Source organism: Tursiops truncatus, chromosome 7 (assembly GCF_011762595.2).
Source record: "Tursiops truncatus isolate mTurTru1 chromosome 7, mTurTru1.mat.Y, whole genome shotgun sequence".
Taxonomy (NCBI): Eukaryota; Metazoa; Chordata; class Mammalia; order Artiodactyla; family Delphinidae; genus Tursiops; species Tursiops truncatus.
The window spans coordinates 35,610,721-35,632,272 of NC_047040.1; the positions used below are offsets into that span (position 1 = coordinate 35,610,721).

Consider the following 21,552-nt stretch of genomic DNA (forward strand, 5'->3'; position numbering starts at 1 on the left):
AGTGCATCTAACAAGATAAGGGACTCACCGTCCTCACCATGAATGAAGGAGCCTCTTCCTCATTCAGGATTCTGCCTGGTAGCTCCCAGCTATGTCTCTTCTCTTTCACAAATAAAATCAAGCTGAGAAGACAGTGTTTCTACAAGCTGCAGCCCTAAAAGAAGAAAGTCTGTTCAAGGCAGTATGTATACTGCATACATATAGTCATCATCTAGCCGGTGGTTATGGAGTTTTACCAGAGATGGATGTGAAAATAATTTTATAGGTTATTGGAAAATCTGAATCTGTTAGCCCCACAAAGTAAATGCAAGCTTATAGGACTGGAAATTCCTGGGAGAATATATTGCTGACCCCGCCAAACACACCCCGTTCTTTCCCTTTGCTTTGAAGGAGGGAGGGTGGTGGGGAGGTTGGGGGCAGGGGGAACAAGAGGTTAAAGCATTATCTCTTTTCTTTGGGGATACGTGAAGGTCCTACACAGACCTCTGAGTAATAACTGGGGGGAGGGGCAGGGGCAGGGGACACACTGTTGACACAGAGGGTGCCGACCAAGGATCAGAGAATTGCCTCTGGGTGTAAGAAACTTAGAAGCCACAGTGCTGTGGTTCTTTAACCCTTGCCCTGCTATTCCAGGTAGATTCAGGCGTTCGCCAAGATCTCTCTCCCTCCGTTTTCTGTACTTTCTACTTCCCTCGTGATCATTTACACTTTGCAAAATGCTTTCATATATTAGGCCTAAACACAGGAAACTGTTTTGCCCTACAAATGGGTGTTTCATCCAATACAACCTAATATATTGTCCCATTTTATTGCTTTTCTGGGGACGGAGCCCATGTGTTGTGATGAGCCTCAGCCCCGAGGTCACATAACAAAGGAGGTGTCCCCACCTAGAACTTGAACCTGGCTGTCTGACTGCAAATCCAGCGCTCTTACACCCTGCCTCCTGCTCCGTGGGCTGACCTTGGAAGAGAAGTGCGAGAAGGAAAGAAGGTGCTGCAGGTTCGGGTTCTTTTTCACCACTAGTGATAAACTGTGGGTTTGAGCAACCTCCATAGGTCCTGGAAATCTGTCTTCTACATGATATCAAATATATGGAAATGCACCCACATCCCATATTACATAATTTTTATACATTTTACAAAATTGATGCTCATATTCTTGTGTTTAAATCTATTTGACTGTGGATAACATACTTAATTTATAATTGACTACGATTTCTTTTCTTTCTTTTTTTTTTTGTCCGCACTTCGCTGCATGAAGGATCTTAGTTCCCAGACCAGGATCAAACCTGCACCCCCTGCAGTTGGGGAAGCTCAGAGTCTTAACCACTGGACTGCCAGGGAAGTCCCACAGTTGACTATGATTTCTTGATCACTTGCAAAATGACAAAATCTAGCCCACAGATTGCTTTCAAGTGTAATAGAAATTTCACGAATTTTCAATTTAACACTAAATGAATTTGACACAGTATTACATTTTGGAGTCATTTAATTTAGTGTTTATTGACTTCAGTTTGCCCCTTTTGCGTTTTTGAATGTTTTTTTTTCCTTTTTTGAAATTTCAGCTTTTAAACTGTTTTTTAAGTCCTTGGAAATCTCATAAGCCAGGTATTATGCCTTTAATATTCAATGTATGAAACAGCCTGGCAATAACCGCTGGCCCCAGAGAGAGCGGATGTCCATTCATTACCCATTTCGTGTGCACCCTAAGTGGAGGAAGATATGCTCTTCCCCATCAAACCTAAAGCCAATGTTTTAAAAAGTCCTTGTCACTAAAAATCCTCCCTGATCATACTCACAAATATGCTATCGTAGGGTCTGCTGATGCTACACCAATTCAAAGCCAGTAAAACCTGGAACGTTTGAGTCTCATGATTAAAGACATTTTGAGGTATCTCAGGGTAACCAGAAAGCACGTTTCTTTCAGTCCTTCTTGTCTGAGCTTCATCTGCAGCCCTAGTGAGTAGCATATATGGAACAAAATGAGATTGTTCATGGTGAGGATTCTCCACGGCTCACATCTATTTTAATTGAATGGGCTCTGAAGGTGTGATGATCCAGCAATAGTTTCTGGATATTGATTTTCTTTTTTAAAAACAAAAATTTCTGCTTTCAACTATTTTTACAGGCTTGGATGTCTTCTGGTGAAAGTTACGTCTGCCAATCAGTGTTTTTGCTGATGTCTCAATATAGAAGCCAAATGAAACATTTAATCAATGTACTAGTTTACAAGTGCTCTTTTCAGGAACATTATCTCACTCAAAAAATCAGGGGAAAATTCTTTAACTTCATGGGCAACATTTTATTCTGCACCTAATATTATGGGCTTTTACCCTTCTCTGTATCACTACTTCTAACATCTTAATAGCAGAGATAGTTTTCTTTTCTATTAGGGGAAAAGATTTTCTCAAACATTTATCATGGTGCCGAGAGACTTTTCAACGACTCTGAGTGCCACACTTCATTAAGAAAACAAGTCTCAGTATTTCTGTCCTATAAAGAAGAATGATGGTGACACTTTCTTTGTCATGATTCACTCACTGACTCATTCATGATCACTCATTTATTCATTTAGCAAATGTTTATTGAACATCTATACTGTGTTACGTACTAGCAAGAGCCAGTATTAAAGGAGGAAAATATCCTCACTTAGAATTAATATTTTATCATTAATATCTCAAAACACATACAAACAGACAATATCCAAAGTGGGTGGTGTAAAACTGCCAGTACCACCAATGTTTGTTTCCAGGAGTTTAAATTCAATAAATGCTATTTATGTGCAAAACCTTACATTGGGTACCATGTATGAACATTTCTTCTTTCGTTTCTTCAACAGAAATGTCCTGGGCCTCTACCATTTACCAATACTTTGCCGGTCACTGAAGTTACAGGAGTGAATAAGAAGCAGTTTCTCCTCTCAAAGTGTTTCCCGTTTATTGCGGGGGTGACACACATACAGAACTGTGTGTCAGGTGCCCCGATGGAGCCGGCATTCAAGACAGAGGGGGAACACACACGGAGAAATCTTCTCAGATGTGCTTTGTAACCGTTGAGCCTTTTCTTTTCCTTTCTTTTTTTTTTTTTTACATCTTTATTGGAGTATAATTGCTTTACAATGGTGTGTTAGTTTCTGCTTTACAACAAAACGAATCAGTTATATATATACGTATGTCCCCATATCTCTTCCCTCTTGCATCTCCCTCCCTCCCACCCTCCCTATCCCACCCATCCAGGCGGTCACAAAGCACCAATCTGATCTCCCTGTGCTATGCGGCTGCTTCCCACTAGCTATCTATTTTACATTTGGTAGTGTATATGTGTCCATGCCACTCTCTCACTTTGCCACAGTTTACCCTTCCCCCTCCGCGTGTCCTCAAGTCCATTCTCTAGTAGATCTGCATCTTTATTCCCATCTTGCCCCTAGGTTCTTCATGACCCTTTTTTTTTTTTTTTTTAGATTCCATATATATGTGTTAGCATACGGTATTTGTCTCTCTCTTTCTGACTGACTTCACTCTGTATGACAGACTTTCTTTGTGAGCATCTCTGGACATTTTGTCATCCAGAACCACCAAGATGAATATGCAGGTTGTGTGCTGTTCAACCATAAGGGGCATAATTCATATCACAGATATTGCAGGTGAGTATATTTGAAATAAAAATTTTCTAAAAATATTAATAAAATGTTGAGCAAAATCCGTATAGTTCAACAATTTTCTGACAGAGGGAAATGAAGTATCTTGAGCAAGGATGCTTCTAGTCTGCACAGAGATGCCATAGGAAGTAGGGGCTGTGAAGCAGTAGACATTCCCGAGAAGCCAAGGTGGTGAAGGGCATTCCAGGCAGAAGGACCGATCATGTAAGGCAGGGACCAGCATGGCTCACTGGAGGGATTGTCGCTAGTTCTGTAAGATTGAATGGGAGGGAGCCTGGCTGAAGTGGTGGGAAGGAGCCTGAAGAAGTAAGCACCAGCTTGATCACATTCTCTACACCTATCCTTCTACCTAGGCCTGTTGCTAACTTTCAGCATCATACTTTAATGTAACACAGCTTTGCCTTCTCCTGCATGTAAACCATATACTGGTCCTTCACAGTTTAACTTACCTATTATTTTAAGCAGGGAGGTTATGACTTTATTCTAATTTCTTGAGGCATATGTAGAAGTCAGTGAGAGATTTATCAATACCATTTAACTCAGTAAAGGAAACCTTTTTCCAGTTATGTATCCTTAGTGCTTTTTCCCACCTTAGGACAATCTTTCTCAAGCCACGGATCTTGTGTCTGGTGGGAATCCCCAAAAGAATCTCCAGGATCCTACAGATCTGACAGCCATTCTTAATGCAAATCTCGTCACCATACAGCTTTTTCCACTCACGCTGGTCAGTATTATCTCTGTCCCAGTCCCTCAGTCCATCCTTGCTTGACTAGGCTCTCTTTCCCCCTCTCTTACTAACATTGTCATCTTTTATATCTATCGCATGACTATAGGTAAAGCTTAGCTCAGGTGAAAATGCCACTATTCCTAAAATGAGCAGAACAGTGAGATCTAATATCTTCAGTAAAAGCTTTTTGTTAGGAGCCCGCTGGTGGGCACCTTGACCAGCATGCATTCCTTTTTTGCCTTCTCCCACAGGTAAGCCAGCTGATAAAGATTTTAATTGACAGCTCTGATTGTAAGCAACAGTAAAGAACCTTGCCTAGGTTAAGAAAAAGAGGAATTTGTGGGAAAGATATGGAGGAGCTAAAGAAGCAAAGGTAAGACTGAACATTCATATGGAGAACAGTTCAGGACTCAGGGCAGCCCTGGGGTTCTGGGCAGCAGGAACTAACGGACAGTCTTGGCAAGGCACTGCCACTAGCAGTGAGCACTCCCCTGTCCTTGCTATGCTGGGCTGAGGAGTCAAAACTCGGGAGAGCGTGTCTGATTGGTCCACTTTGAGTCAGGCACTTACTCGTTGGCTTGGGGAGAGGGGACGTCTTAATTGCCAAAACATTAAGATGGCACTTAATGCAGCCAGGTGACTTCCCGCAAAGGAAAAAAAGAGGGGTGAATGCTAATGATCGGAGAAGACGATTGTCCACTACAATGTGTTTTCTCTCTTTTCCAAACTATGAAAATCCTACCTTCCTTTTTTTGGATGTTGGTAGAGGAGTTTTAAAGTTTTAAGAGCCTCCTGGTATTTTAGGAGCTAAAAATGGTGAGAAACATATATAGTGGGAAAGATAAGTGTAACGGGCTGCTCTTTCCTCATTTCAGATTGCCTCAGTCAGATATTCTTTTCTGATTCCATTTTCTAACTATCCACCGTGTGCACTTGAAAATGGGAAAAATAGAAGAAAAATCTTTGGGGAGAGAAGGGATTTCTTTTTAAGGAAATTTTTTTTTTTTTTTTTGAAACTTGACTTAGAATAAATGGGGTTTCTTCAATTTGCTATATGCAAAGTAACAGAGATCTTAGTGTATCCCCGAGATGGATTAGACAGATGTAGTGCTTAACTATTAACATTTGTGAGGTTCATTCCCCGCAGTGAGATTTGTGAGCGGCTTCCATGAGATGCTATACAAAATCAGTTTAGTGCTTTCCTCATTTGTCACTGTGCCGTGAAACTGGTAAAATATAGAGGAAACAGAAAATTGGGCACATCTGTGAATTTGGTTGTGTCCTGATTATAGCAATGCAATTCCACACATGTGCATGTTTTCACAGCAGAACAGGCTTCTATTTGACTCCAAACTCCATCAATACTCAGCTGATGCTTTATAGCTCCCTTGGGTTAAGCATGCCCTCCCTTTACAGAGCCAAAACAGTAACTTAGCTATAAGATCCACTGGCACCATTTCGGTACCTATTTTCTTAAATTATGGCAAATGGGAATTTGGGGCATATATAAGTCAAACCCATCTACATATTTCTCCTATAATAATGCTTGGCATATTTATACTACCTTTTCGCAGACAGCCCCAAACACTTACTAAACATTTATTCATTCTTACATTAAAAAGAGTTTGGTAGCTCTTGTTAACTCCCATTTTACAGAAAAGTGAAAGTGGAAGTCTTGGAGCCCAGGAATGAATACATAATCGTAAGTATTAATCATCTCTTTCTCCCTGCTAAAAACCAAGTGAGAAGTGCTTGGAGCTGAAATAATGTCAGTAGTGACATTAATATTTTCTGCTGTCGCCTGTATTGGAAGTCCTCACACTTGCGTGTGCAGACTGCCTATCTCCAGCCCCAGAGATTTCGACCCTGAAAGTCTGGGGTGGGGCTCAGGCAACAGCATGTTTGACAAGCACCCTGCCACAGGTGATTCAGAGGACCAACCATCTAGAAACAGTGGTCTAGATGAAGTAATCAAATTACAAGCTCATTAATAGAGAAGCAATATCAGAGCTCTGGACCAACTGCAAATCCCATTCTCAAGCAGGTCTCCCCTTCTTCCCCAACCACCTCCGACCTCATAAGATTATTCCATTTTTCAAAGGTATTTCTTGAAAGCAGCTGCTATTATCACTAGAGGAGTCCCCAGAAGGATATATCATCCCGAAAGAAAGAATGATAATGTAAAAGTGAAAGTGATCATTTATACAGTCAGTCAAAGGAACATGGCCTCAATTTGTCCTGCCAGGACTTGGAGGGTCTGGAACCATCTTGGTCATTCAGAAGAAGCAGAAACCGTTTCCAGAAGCAGACTCCACATCTTTAAGGATTTTTCTAACATCCATTACACTGCTTCTCACGTGGCAGATGAGCCTCCTCAAACATGTGTGACCTGTCCCCACAGTTCCACTAAGGACTTTCATGACCCTGGTAATAATGTCAACTAACTTTTGCTGTTTACTGTGTGCCAATAACTTGGTACTCAGTATGGCATTTGATCTTCATTTTACGTAATGAGGATCCTCGTTTTACATGGTGCCCATTTCACAGGTGTGGAAATTGAGCTAGATTAAACAACTAGCCACATAGGCTAATAAGGCTCCTAAGTGATTAAGCCTCGATTTGAAACAAGTTTTGTTTGTCTCTGAGTCCCTGAACATAACCACTATCGTGCTGCCTCTCTTGGAAGAAGGATGGTGAGTTACAAATGCAAACTTATTCCCCTAGAAAAATCTTTGGGGTAAGAAAATAGGCTATGATAGACTTAAACCATGCTTTCAGATAGAGGGCAGTGGGATTCTCACTTCTCAGAATTCCAACTATAGAAGGGGGTTGCAGTACCTTACATACCATGTATTATTCTCCAGGTAATTATACTGAGTAGAATACTTTTTTTTTTTTTTTGCGTTGCGCGGGCCTCTCACTGTTGTGGCCTCTCCCGTTGCGGAGCACAGGCTCCGGACGCGCAGGCCCAGCGGCCATGGCTCACGTGCCCAGCCGCTCCGCGGCATGTGGGATCTTCCCAGACCGGGGCACGAACCCGTGTTCCCTGCATCAGCAGGCAAACTCTCAACCACTGCGCCACCAGGGAAGCCCTAGAATACCTTTTTACTAATTGTATATATAATCAAATATTGTACAAATCGAAAAGCTTGGAAGTGCCCGCCGACTCCCTCCACCCCAGACCAAATGGAATCCTATGTACTAAACCATAGTTATAATTTTCCCCCTGGTTTCACTTGGATTTCCTTTAATAATGTTTGATTGTAATTAAAAATCAGTGTATATGTGGAATAGATGAAGAAACCAAAATTATTCTCTTTGTCTTGTAGAAAAGTGACAGTTATAAAAATGCTCAATATAATCAATTCACTTTTTCCCCCATTGAACTAGCATTTTATCAACCACAAATATGCTTCTCCACATAAGACAGTCACTGCAGTTCTGTGGTAAATGCAGCAGGACTGAAGTCATTGCCAAAGAAGCATCAAAGCTTTCAGAGCAGCTATTGATGTGCTCAGTTCATAACTCAAAGAAAGAGCAAAGAGAAAGAAGCCAATGGCACGAATGGCTTTGGGCTATGCTTTCAAAATAGGTTTAATATAAAGGCTAAAGCAGCAGTAAGATATTCATATATAGAACAGATATCTGCCACTTAGTGACCTGAGTGGAATAAGGTTTCAGAACCTCTCAATGTTCAGGCACTGCTGATCCTAGTAACAATAGGATTGAAAAAAATAATAGATCCTAATAGCTAATTCTGTCCTAACGGCATCTAAATGGGAAGTCCAGACATTTTAGTGATCTATTATCTTTTAATCCTATTGTTAAGAGGATTAATAGTGCTGCAACATTGATAGGTTCTGGAATCTCACTTCATCTTTCAGGCCAAAGTGACTGACCACCATCCAGAGACTCATCCAGGACAGACAGGAGAACTCTGGTCTGTTCTTGGGTAAACTTACTTATTGGTCTGGTAAATCACAGCCCTAGGTTTGGGGGACATTAGTAGCAGTGATATTATTTGAGAAATTCTACTCTCCCCACAGCTCCTTGGAAATCTCTGATTTCACTGGTCTGCAGTCACTCTGTCCTCTTTTTCTACCTGGCCTGATGTGGCCACATTACGGTTATGTTAGAAACGTGGTTGGGATGAATGCCTGCCACCTTGTTCACAGCCTTTCATGACAGCCATCTCTGTAACGGATAAGAATCACCTCTTTATTTCGGAAGACAGTATGCTATGAGGGGAACAGTGTAGTGCTGGGAGACGTGTAAAATCTAGTCTAAGTGCTGCCATTTATTAGCTCTGTGGCATTGAGCAAGTTATTTAATCTTTCTGAGTCTCATTTTTCTCATCAGAAAGTTGAGATGAAACTCAACTTTGTAGGGTCACCATAAGGTATAGAGATACTAGAGTGAGGTAAATAAAAGGTGGCTGGTGTCATTGTTGGGATGACAACGGTAAAGGAGAACAGTTAGCGATAAAGAGTCTAGTCCTCACTTTTTGAAGAATAGGATTCACGTCTGGTGATTTTCAAAAGAAGATGGGAGGAGGGAAGCAAGGCTACTTGTTTTCCATGGTTGAGGGAAGATCACTGATAGGAAGCAGCCAACAGTATTCTCTAGAGGCAGTGAGACAGCACCAAGCCGGAGAGAGAAGACTCAAGGTGATAGAACTCTCCAGATAGACACTGGTAGAGTGAGATGGGTTCCCCCTGGGATTCACCAAAGATGACCTCAACTCCTCCAAGACTCTGAAAGTCCTTCTGGAATCTACTCAAAAGAGGATACTGGGCATAGCAGTGGGCAACTGTAAATGAGAACTGTAGTATCTGAGGGTAAGAAGATTCGGAAGTCAGTGGCAGTCTTTATGTATGGATCTTTCAGATCCCAAATTCCTCTTCTTAGAAGTAGAGTAGATATTCTTCAGTATTCGTCTTGTTGGAACTAGGGCAGATATTCTCCAGGGTCTGCAGTTTGTCATTGGAACACCCTTTTCCCTGAGGTCTTAGGCATCAAGGCTAGAAACCAACCTACATCTGAATGGAGGGCTCCTGTATCCCACCTATTGTCCAAAATGCATTGCAGAAGATCCCTCATCCTCTTTCCAGTCCACGATTCTCCTCCCTGTTTGAATGAAATTTTGCAATGCATTTTCTCTAACTACTCTGGCAGTCAGGGTTTCAAGTACAAAAAATTGATTGTACATTTGAAAAAAATCTGGCTGTTTGGGTGAAAACAGGAAGTGATAATTTTGTAGATAATGTATTTTTACATTCTCTCATTTAAAAATATGAATTTTGTTTCATCATTTACGGAAAACTTTGCACTTTTGAGCGCAAATTATACAACTAAAAGAACTGGTGATGATGGACAAAACTCACATACCTGAATATTTTCTTATAACCTTAAAACCTTTCCTCAACTGGTAAGAGCATCTTCATCAAATAAATGCATGAAAATTACAACTTTCTAAAAGAAGTCCAACCACATATGGAAAATAATAAAAATCTGGAGGAAGATGATTTTTATGACACCGTGGCCTGTTGCTATGGAAAATATGATAAGGCAAGCTGAACAATATTATGCTAATAGAAAAATGAGGTAGAATAGGGGTGGGAATTGGAAAAAGAGAAGTCCTATATTACTGCACAAATACCTTCCATAATCAGAAATTGTAGCAGAGAAAAAAAAAGTATGATATGGAAGAGAAAGGTAAATAGATTTCTGTCTGATCGGCTTGAAAATTATCCTCATCACCAAAAGGGCGTCTTGAAACTTGAAATATAAAGATGATTACTTTTTACTTGAGTGTACATTTTTTATACAACACTTTGAACTCCTCAGTCTCCACCATCTGTAGAACTCAATTTCCGTTTTGTAAAAAAATTGCTGACATCTGTTTAAACCCTAATATCTCCACAACCATGTAGAATGTTAACTCAAGCTTGGTGTCATGTTAAATCATTTTAACTTTAAAATAATATTAAACTTATGGTTCTGTTTCAACTTTGCCATGATACTAGTATTTAACCCTTCACATATTCTAAACTGCTCACCAAAGAAAAAATCTTGAATGGAAAAAATGAAGTCAAATGTGAACCCCTCATTTTTACAGGATACTGGAGAGATTTGTCTAAAATCTACCAAGAATTTGTAGTCTTGGAATAAGATGACAGACCGTTGGAAGGCCAATGACTTGACTGAAACATGGAACAGTCTGACTTAAAGAGATCTTGTCCTACTGACCATGGCAGTTGATCCTGTGCTTGGGCCAACCCGTGTCAAAATTGTGAAGTAGTGAAAATAACCTGGATTTATAAAGTGTTGACAAATTTAAAGCCCTTCTACATTCATGATCTTATTAAAATTTCAGAACTGCACTGGTACATATAGTGGCAAGTTACGTCCCAGGTTTCTCTCCCCACCCTCACCTGCAGGACTGAGGTTTTTATTCTGCCAGCTATTAGGACTATTGCCTGCCAGTGGCTCACAGTAAGTCATGCCCCAGGAATTGCCCTTTGTTGAAGGGAGCTGCCTCACACAAGTCTACGTTTCCACTCCAAGGACTGCCCATATCCAAAAACAACATGGTCAATAAAGGAGCAACAAAGGCCCCTCTCCCTCACCTCAGTTCAAAGAACTCTGAAAGGCCATTCCAGACCAGAGATCGCCCAGGGTATCAGCTGGGGCCTCTGTTGCAACTTCATTGCAGTTCAATTTTTCCCTCTGCTCGATCCTATTCTCTCTCTCCCCCGTACATATTGTTCCCAAAAATACATCCAGTGGAATCCCTGCATGCGAATCTCCATCACAGAGTCTGCTTCCTTGGGAACTCAACTTAAGACCTTGGTGCCAGTCCCAGAAAGTCATCTCTAAAATGGGATTTATCAACTAGGTCATCTGCCAACTGGCAGGTGCAACATCTCAGAGATTCAGGAGAAGAAGTAATTATAAAGACAGTGGAATTAGGTTGCTCTTGCGGAGTGTACTCAATACAATGGAGAAAGATAATGAAAAGGTTAGGGTGATTAATCACCAATTTAAGGCAAACTGTAAGTTCAGAGGGCTTTCTCAGAAGCATATGGAAGAACAATCATCTCCTGCAGCCAGAGAGCAGAAAATGCTGAGGATCAGTCCCCAGACTTTAATTACAAGGGTAGCTGAGCACCAGAGAACTTTGAATTGTCAGCCCTACAGCAAGTCAGCTATGCCACGGTCAGAGCCCTGGCTGGGAAGGGATGGACCCTGTGACCTGGGATGGGAATAGCTGGGTGTGTGCACTAAAGAACCTTTATCCCCTGGAACCTTGGCACAATGCAAAAAAAAAAAAAAAAAAAAAAAAAGCCCACTCTTTCCTACTAAAGCACTCCCTCTTGTTTGAACATGGTGCAGAGTCCTCTGCCTTGTAAGAAAACCCTTAGGTTTTACTCCCAACTCCACTCTTGTCTGCTAACCAATAATTAGGAGCACACCATAACATAACCTGACCAAGGCCATGCTGGACCTGCTAAGGGTGGAAAGAGACTAGGCACTGAAGGGGCTGTAGGACACAGGCAACATGGACCAACATTGGTCATTCTCATCTCTGTAATTCCAGGCTTTGGGGATCCAGAGACCCTGGTTCCCAGAAGGGAAATTCCTCCAATGGGATTTACAGCAAGAGTTCCTTTAACCTCTAAGTTACAGCTGCTACCTGGCCACTTTAGGCTACATATGTCAAAGGCAAAGAAGGAAGTCACTGTCTGACAGGTATAATTTAATCATCAGTAGAAATGGAGAAGCTGCTACACAATAGGGAAGAATTCATATGGGACCCAGGTGATCCATTGAGTCATCTCATCTCTTGATACTCAGTTCCCCAATTTTGACTATAAATGGTCACATGCAACAGCCATAGCCAGAGAAGGGCATCGGGTCCAGGAGCTCAGATCCACTCAGGAAGGAGTGTCTGGGTCACTTTATCATGTAAGCCACTTAGACCGGCAGAGATGCTAGGGGTGAAGAGAATCTAGAACACGTAGTAGGATAGGGAGATGAGACAATTGTCAGTTGCAGCCTCAGGACCAGTTGCAGTGGCGAGGTGGTTGTATTTCATCCAGTAACCCTCCCACTGTCAATTTTCCCAGGAAGAGAGACAAACCAGAATCACGGAGGAGCTGTTTCCAGGTGGTGTGTACTTACATACGAAGTAAGTGTGAAGTAAGTGCATCCGAGTGGCTTGGGGGTGCATGTAGTGGGTGCTGTGCACTGCCGAACCCCTCCCCTTCAGGAGGCCTCTTATTCTCCCAGCTGCTTACATTAGTGCTGGGGATGGCTTCAGCTGAGTCCTCCCAGGCTTGCTCTCACATGAAGGGAGCTGCGGCCTCTTCCAGGGCTGTGCCCCTCCATGGGAGGGGACCGGTCTGTATCCAGTGACTGGTTAGTGTCAGGGTATAGACATCTGCCCCTTAGTCTCAGTGCAGGACAGTTTTGAAGAGCTCTGCTCATCAGGAGATCCCTGCAGGGTCACCTGAGTCTGCTGTTGAAACTTCATCACACTTTACCTTCTCCCACTGCCCGGTCCTGCCTCCTTCCTGCTCTTGTTCCTGAGGGCTGTCCCCACGGAACATAAATCTCAGAGTCCGTCTCCTTGGGGATTCATCTCTACCAGCAGCATTTTTGGTTTCAGCACAGGACACGGGAAAATTGACGTTTGTGAAGACCTGGAAAGCTTGGAAGCAGGCAAAATAGGAGTCTTTCTATTCTATCTACCAATGCAGCTGGCTGCACCACGTCACTCATAACGGCTGCTGTGCGTGCACAGGGACCAGGGTTCAAGACACAACTTCTAATATGTTATAAGTGCAAAACAGGTTTTATTACAGAAACCTAGATTTTAAATAATAGGATGAGGTATAAAAATGTGTTTTCACTGTTGTTCCAAATTCTCTAAGCATTTGAGAATATACATGTTTCTAAAACACGCAAAAAGGGTAGTGAGTGTAACAACTCATTTTAATACCCGTTTTTTTTTAACATTTCTTTTTACATTTTTATTGGAGTATAATTGCTTTACAATGGTGTGTTACTTACTGCTTTACAACAAAGTGAATGAATTATACATATGTATATATATCCCCATATCTCTTCCGTCTTGCATCTCCCTCCCTCCCACCCTCCCTATCCCATCCTTCTAGCTGGTCACAAAGCACCAAGCTGATCTCCCTGTGCTATGCGACTGCTTCCCACTAGGTATCTATTTTACATTTGGTAGTGTTTCTATGTCCATGCCACTCTCTCACTTTGTCCCAACTTACCCTTCCCCCTCCCCGTGTCCTAAAGTCCACTCTCTAGTAGGTCTGTGTCTTTATTCGTGTCTTGCCCCTAGGTTCTTCATGATAATTTTTTTTTTTTAGATTCCATATATATGTGTTAGCATACGGTATTTGTTTTTCTCTTTCTGACTTACTTCACTCTGTATGACAGACTCTAGGTCCATCCACCTCACTACAAATAACTCAATTTTGTTTCTTTACATGGCTGAGTAATATTCCATTGTATATATGTGCCACATCTTCTTTATCCATTCATCTGTTGATGGACACTTAGGTTGCTTCCATGTCCTGGCTATTGTAAATAGAACTGCAGTGAACATTTTGGTACATGACTCTTTTTGAATTATGGTTTTCTCAGGGTATATGCCCAGTAGTGGGATTGCTGGGTCGTATGGTAGTTCTATTTTTAGTTTTTTAAGGAACCTCCATACTGTTCTCCATAGTGGCTGTATCAGTTTACATTCCCACCAACAGTGCAAGAGGGTTCTCTTTTCTCCACACCCTCTCCAGCATTTATTGTTTCTAGATTTTGTGATGATGATGGCCATTCTGACCAGTGTGAGATGATATCTCATTGTAGATTTGATTTGCATTTCTCTAATGGCTACTGATTTTGAGCATTCCTTCATGTGTTTGTTGACAATCTGTATATATTCTTTGGAGAAATGTCTATTTAGGTCTTCTGCCCATTTTTGGATTGGGTTGTTTGTTTTTTTGTTATTGAGCTGCATGAGCTGCTTGTAAATTTTGGAGATGAATCCTCTGTCAATTGCTTCATTTGCAAATATTTTCTCGCATTCTGAGGGTTGTCTTTTGGTCTTATTTATGGTTTCCTTTGCTGTGCAAAAGCTGTTAAGTTTCCTTAGGTCCCATTTGTTTATTTTTGTTTTTATTTCCATTTCTCTAGGAGGTGGGTCAAAAAGGATCTTGCTGTGATTTATGTCATAGAGTGTTCTGCCTATGTTTTCCTCTAAGAGTTTGATAGTTTCTGGCCTTACATTTAGGTCTTTAATCAATTTTGAGTTTATTTTTGTGTCTGGTGTTAGGGAGTGTTCTAATTTCATACTTTTACATGTATCTGTCCAGTTTTCCCAGCACTACTTATTGAAGAGGCTGTCTTTTCTCCACTGTATATTCTTGCCTCCTTTATCAAAGATAAGGTGACCATATGTGCATGGGTTTATCTCTGGGCTTTCTATCCTGTTCTATTGATCTATATTTCTGTTTTCATGCCAGTACTATATTGTCTTGATTACTGTAGCTTTGTAGTATAGTCTGAAGTCAAGGAGCCTGATTCCTCCAGCTCCATTTTTCTTTCTCAAGATTGCTTTGGCTATTCGGGGTCTTTTGTGTTTCCATACAAATTGTGAAATATTTTGTTCTAGTTCTGTGAAAAATGTCAGTGGTAGTTTGATAGGGATTGCATTGAATCTGTAGATTGCTTTGGGTAGTATAGTCATTTTCACAATGTTGATTCTTCTAATCCAAGAACATGGTATATCTCTCCATCTGTTTATATCATCTTTAATTTCTTTCATCAGTGTCTTATAGTTTTCTGCATACAGGTCTTTTGTCTCCTTAGACTGGTTTATTCTTAGATATTTTATTCTTTTTGTTGCAATGGTAAATGGGAGTGTTTTCTTAATTTCACTTTCAGATTTTTCATCATTAGTGTATAAGAATGCCAGAGATTTCTGTGCATTAATTTTGTATCCCGCTACTTTACAAAATTCACTGATTAGCTCTAGTAGTTTTCTGGTAGCATCTTTTGGATCCTCTATGTATAGTATCATGTCATCTGCAAACAGTGACAGCTTTACTTCTTTTCTGATTTGGATTCCTTTTATATCTTTTTCTTCTCTGATTGCTGTAGCTAAAACTTCCAAAACTATGTTGAATAAGAGTGGTGAGAGTGGGCAACCTTGTCTTCTTCCTGATCTTAGTGGAAATGGTTTCAATTTTTCACCATTGAGGACGGTGTTGGCTGTGCGTTTGTCATATATGGCCTTTATAATGTTGAGGAAAGTTCCCTCTATGCCTACTTTCTGCAGGGTTATCATAAATGGGTGTTGAATTTTGTCAAAAGCTTTCTCTGCATCTATTGAGATGATCATATTGTTTTTGTCCTTCAATTTGTTAATATGGTGTATCACGTTGATTGATTTGCGTATATTGAAGAATCCTTGCATTCCTGGAATAAACCCCACTTGATCATGGTGTATGATCCTTTTAATGTGCTGTTGGATTCTGTTTGCTAGTATTTTGTTGAGGATTTTTGCATCTATGTTCATCAGTGATATTGGCCTTTAGTTTTCTTTCTTTGTGACATCTTTGTCTGGTTTTGGTATCAGAGTGATGGTGGCCTCATAGAATGAGTTTGGGAGTGTTCCTCCCTCTGCTATATTTTGGAAGACTTTGGGAAGGATACATGTTAGCTCTTCTCTAAATGTTTGATAGAATTCGCCTGTGAAGCCATCTGTTCCTGGGCTTTTGTTTGTTGGAAGATTTTTCATCACAGTTTCAATTTCAGTGCTTGTGATTGGTCTGTTCATATTTTCTATTTCTTCCTGGTTCTAACACGGTAGGCTGTGCATTTCTAAGTATTTGTCCATTTCTTCCAGGTTGTCCATTTTATTGGCATATTGTTGCTTGTAGTAATCTCTCATGATCCTTTGTATTTCTGCAGTGCCAGTTGTTACTTCTCCTTTTTCATTTCTAATTCTGTTGATTTGAGTCTTCTCCCTTTTTTTCTTGATGAGTCTGACTAATGGTTTATCAATTTTGTTTATCTTCTCAAAGAACCAGCTTTTAGTTTTATTGATATTTGCTCTTGTTTCCTTCATTTATTTCTGATCTGAATTTTCTGATTTCTTTCTTTCTTTTAACTTTGGGGTTTTTTTTGTTCTTCTTTCTCTAATTGCTTTAGGTGTAAGGTTCGGTTGTTTATTTGAGATGTTTCTTGTTTCTTGAGGTAGGATTGTATTGCTATAAACTTCCCTCTTAGAACTGCTTTTGCTGCATCTCATAGGTTTTGGGTCATCATGTTTTCATTTTCATTTGTTTCTAGGTACTTTTTTATTTCCTCTTTGATTTCTTCAGTGATTTTGGTTATTAAGTAGTGTATTGTTTAGCCTCCATGTGTTTGTGTTTTTTACAGATTTTTTCCTGTAATTGATATCTAGTCTCATAACGTTGTGGTCAGAAAAGATACTTCATATGATTTCAATTTTCTTAAATTTACGAAGGCATGGTTTGTGACCCAAGACATGATGTATCCTGGAGAATGTTCCATGAGCACTTGAGAAGAAAGTGTATTCTGTTGTTTTTGGATGGAATGTCCTATAAATATCAATTAAGTCCATCTTGTTTAATGTATCATTTAAAGCTTCTGTTTCCTTATTTATTTTCATTTTGTATGATCTATCCATTGGTGAAAGTGGGGTGTTAAAGTCCCCTCCTATGGTTGTGTTACTGTCGATTTCACCTTTTATGGCTGTTAATATTTGCCTTATGTATTGAGGTGCTCCTATGTTGGGTGCATAAACATTTACAATTGTTATATCTTCTTCTTGGTTTGATCCCTTGATCATTATGTAGTGACCTTCTTTGTCTCTCGTATAGTCTTTGTTTTAAAGTCTGTTTTGTCTGATAGGAGAACTGCTAGTCCAGATTTCTTTTGATGTCCATTTGTATGGAATATCTTTTTCTATCCCCTCACTTTCAGTCTGTATGTGTCCCTAGGTCTGAAGTGGGTCTCTTGTAGACAGCATATATACGGGTCTTGTTTTTGTATCCATTCAGCCAGTCTATGTCTTTTGGTTGGAGCATTTAATCCATTTACATTTAAGGTAATTATCGATATGTATGTTCCCATTACCGTTTTCTTAATTGTTTTGGGTTTGTTATTGTAGGTCTTTTCCTTCTCTTGTGTTTCCTGCCTAGATAAATTCCTTTAGCATTTGTTGTAGAGCTGGTTTGGTGGTAGAGCTGCCCCGCCCTCCCCGGCGGGTGAGCAGACAAGCCTCTTGAGCTGGTGAGTGCTGTTCAGCCTGATCCTCTGGGAATCTCTCCGTTTTGCCCTGAACTCTCATAGCTTTTGCTTGTCTGTAAAGGTTTTAATTTCTCCTTCGAATCTGAATGAGATCCTTGCTGGGCAGAGTAATCTTGGTTGTAGGTTTTTCCCCTTCATCACTTTAAATATGTCCTACCACTCCCTTCTGGCTTGCAGAGTTTCTGCTGAAAGATCAGCTGTTAACCTTATTGTTATTCCCTTGTATATTATTTGTTGTTTTTCCCTTGCTGCTTTTAATTTTTTTTCCTTGTATTAATTTTTTGATAGTTTGATTAATATATGTCTTGGCATGTTTCTCATTGGATTTATCCTGTATGGGACTCTCTGCACTTCCTGGACTTAATTGACTATTTCCTTACCCATATTAGGGAAGTTTTCAACTCTTATCTCTTCAAATATTTTCTCAGTCCCTTTCTTTTTCTTTTCTTCTTCTGGGACCCCTATAATTTGAATGTTGGTGTGTTTAATGTTGTCCCAGGTGTCTCTGAGATTTCCTCAGTTCTTTTCATTTTTTTTTCTTTATTCTGCTCTGCAGTACTTATTTCCAGTACTTTATCTTCCAGGTCACTTATCTGTTCTTCTGCCTCATTTATTTTGCTATTGATCCCATCTAGAGAATTTTAAATTTCACTTATTGTGTTGTTCATCACTGTTTGTTTTCTCTTTAGTTCTTCTAGGTCCTTGGTAAATGTTTTTTGTATTTTATCCATTCTATTTCCAAGATTTTGGATCATCTTTACTATCATTATTCTGAATTCTTTTTCAGGTAGACTGCCTATTTCCTCTTCATTTGTTAGGTCTGGTGGTTTTTTGTTTTTGTGTGGTTTTTTTTTTTTTTTTGCAGTATACGGGTCTCTCACTGTTGCGGCCTCTCCCATTGCAGAGCAGAGGCTCCAGACGTGCAGGCTCAGCGGCCATGGCTCACAGGCCTAGCCGGTCTGCGGCATGTGGGATCTTCCCAGACCGGAGCACGAACCCGTGTCCCCTGCATCGGCAGGCGGACTCTCAATCACTGCGCCACCAGGGAAACGCTGGTCTGGTGGGTTTTTACCTTGCTCCTTCATGTGCTGTGTGTTTCTCTGTCTTCTCATTTTGCTTAATTTACTGTGTTTGGGGTCTCCTTTCGCAGGCTGTAGTTTCGTAGTTCCTGTTGTTTTGGTGTCTGCCCCCAGTGGCTAAGGTTGGTTTGGTGGATTGTGTAGGCTTCCTGGTGGAGGGGACTAGTGCCTGTGTTCTGGTGGATGAGGCTGGATCTTGTCTTTCTGGTGGGCAGGTCCACGTGTGGTGATGTGTTTTGGAGTGTCTGTGGCCTTATGACTTTAGGCAGTCTCTGTGCTAATGGATGGGGTTGTGTTCCTGTCTTGCTAGTTGTTTGGCATAGGGTGTCCAGCACTGTAGCTTACTGGTCATTGAGTGGAGCTGGGTCTTGATGTTGAGATGGAGATCTCTGGGAGATTTTTGCTGTTTGATATTACATTGGAGCTGGGAGATCGCTTGTGGACCAATGTCCTGAACTTGGCTCTCCCACCTTAGAGGCACATCCCTGATGCCTGGCTGGAGCACCAAGAGCCTGTCATCCACATGGCTCAGAATAAAAGGGAGAAAAAAAAGAAAGAAGAAGATAAAATCAAATCAAATAAAAAGTTATTAAAATAAAAAATAATTATTAAAAATATTTTAAGTAATTAAAAAAAAGAAAGAAAGAAGAGAGCAACCAAACCAAAAAACAAATCCACCGATGATAACAAGTGCTAAAAACTATACTAAAAAAGAGAAAAACATGGACAGACAGAATCTTAGGACAAATGGTAAAAGCAAAGCTATACAGACAAAATCAAAATCACACACAGAAGCATACACATACACACTCACAAAAAGAGAAAAAGGGAAAAAAAAAAAATATCATTGCTCCCAATGTCCACCTCCTCAATTTGGGATGATTCGTTGTCTCTTCAGGTATTCCAGAGATGCAGGGTACATCAAGTTGGTTGTGGAGATTTAATCCGCTGCTCCTGAGGCTGCTGTGAGAGATTTCCCTTTCTCTTCTTTCACAGCTCCCGGGGCTCAGCTTTGGATTTGGCCCCGCCTTTGCGTGTAGGTCGCCTGAGAGCGTCTGTTCTTCGCTCAGACAGGACAGGGTTAAAGGAGCAGCTGATTCGTGGGCTCTGGCTCACTCAGGCCGGGGGGGAGGGAGGGGCACGGAGTGCAGGGCGAGCCTGCGGTGGCAGAGGCCGGCATGACGTTGCACCAGCCTGAGGCGCGCCGTGCGTTCTCGCGGGGAAGTTGTCCTTGGATCCTGGGACCCTGGCAGTGGCGGGCTGCACAGGCTCCCCGGAAGGGGGGTTGTGGATAGTGACCTGTGCTCGCACACAGGCTTCTTGGTGGCGGCGGGGTCTGTGCTTTTAGCCGCGGCTTGCGCCCATCTCTGGAGCTCCTTTAAGCAGAGCTCTTAATCCCCTCTCCTCGCGCACCAGGAAACAAAGAGGGAAGAAAAAGTCTCTTGCCTCTTCGGCAGCTCCAGACTTTTCCCCGGACTCCTTCCCGGCTAGCCGTGGCGCACTAGCCCTCTTCAGGCTGTGTTCACACCGCCAACCCCAGTCCTCTCCCTGGGATCCGACCGAAGCCCGAGCCTCAGCTCCCAGCCCCGCCCGCCCCGGCGGGTGAGCAGACAAGCCTCTCTAGCTGGTGAGTGCTGTTCGACCTGATCCTCTGGGAATCTCTCCGCTTTGCCCTCCGCACCCCTGTTGCTGCGCTCTTCTCTGTGGCTCTGAAGCTCCCCCACTCCACCACCCGCAGTCTCCTCCCGCTAAGGGACTTACTAGTGTGTGGAAACCTTTCCTCCTTCACAGCTCCCTCCCACTGGTGCAGGTCCTGTCCCTATTCTTTTGTCTCTGTTTTTTCTTTTCCCTACCCAGGTACGTGGGGTGATTCTTGCCTTTTGGGAAGTCTGAGGTCTTCTGCCAGCGTTCAGTAGGTGTTCTGTAGGAGTTGTTCCACATGTAGATGTATTTCTGATGTATTTGTGGGGAGGAAGGTGATCTCCGTGTCTTACTCTTCTGCCATCTTGAAGCTCCTCCCCCCAAGTTCTTGAATAAAAGGGGTTCTCTAATATTCTACCAAGATCAATGTTCACTATGATCCAGCTTTCTCTTTTTAAGGCGATTTTCACCCACTATACATTCTATATTTTTCTTTGCTCAATTTCATCCCACTTCTCTTTTTCATACCCAATTGGCTTTCCCACAAAACTTTGCTACCATTTTAGTGAATGATTAGAATATGCTCGTGTAAAGGTCTGAGCTAAAGAAATACTTACAAAGATTTTCTTGAACTTGAGTCAAAAATCTATGAAATATTAAGCTCACTTAATCATATAAGTATGTTGAAAAGATTAGAAGAGAATTTTTATTTAAAATGACAAACTAAGAGTTTGACCAGATATAGATACACACACACACACACACAAACACACACCACCTCCTAGGAGTTCTAGCACTTAAAAGGCAGAAAATGTGTTAATGCAATGCATCTTTAAGGGCAATACTGCAAAGTAATAAGACAAACAAGTCAGATTTTAAACTAAAAGTCTCTGAGGATCCCAGATCTGGAAAGTCTTTGGGGTCAGTGTGGTGGACATATCCACTCTCTTGTTGGTTGCAGACATACTCAGATGAGTGAAAACTGGAGATTACCTATAAGTGGAATAATTGGAGATTCCTATAGTGAATCTCCAATTCACTGTAAGTAGTGATTCCCTATAGTGATTAGTGCTTGGAAAT

General features: G+C 41.3%; 1 long non-coding RNA gene across 1 annotated transcript; it reads left to right on the forward strand.

The window, feature by feature from the left end:
* Positions 1-383: 383 nt before the first annotated feature.
* On the forward strand, positions 384-11,661 carry LOC141279153 (uncharacterized). The gene is made up of 5 exons (XR_012333020.1): positions 384-999; positions 2,839-3,642; positions 4,253-4,381; positions 4,636-4,757; positions 6,041-11,661. It is a non-coding gene; the product is annotated as an uncharacterized lncRNA (long non-coding RNA).
* The last annotated feature ends 9,891 nt before the right edge of the window (positions 11,662-21,552 follow it).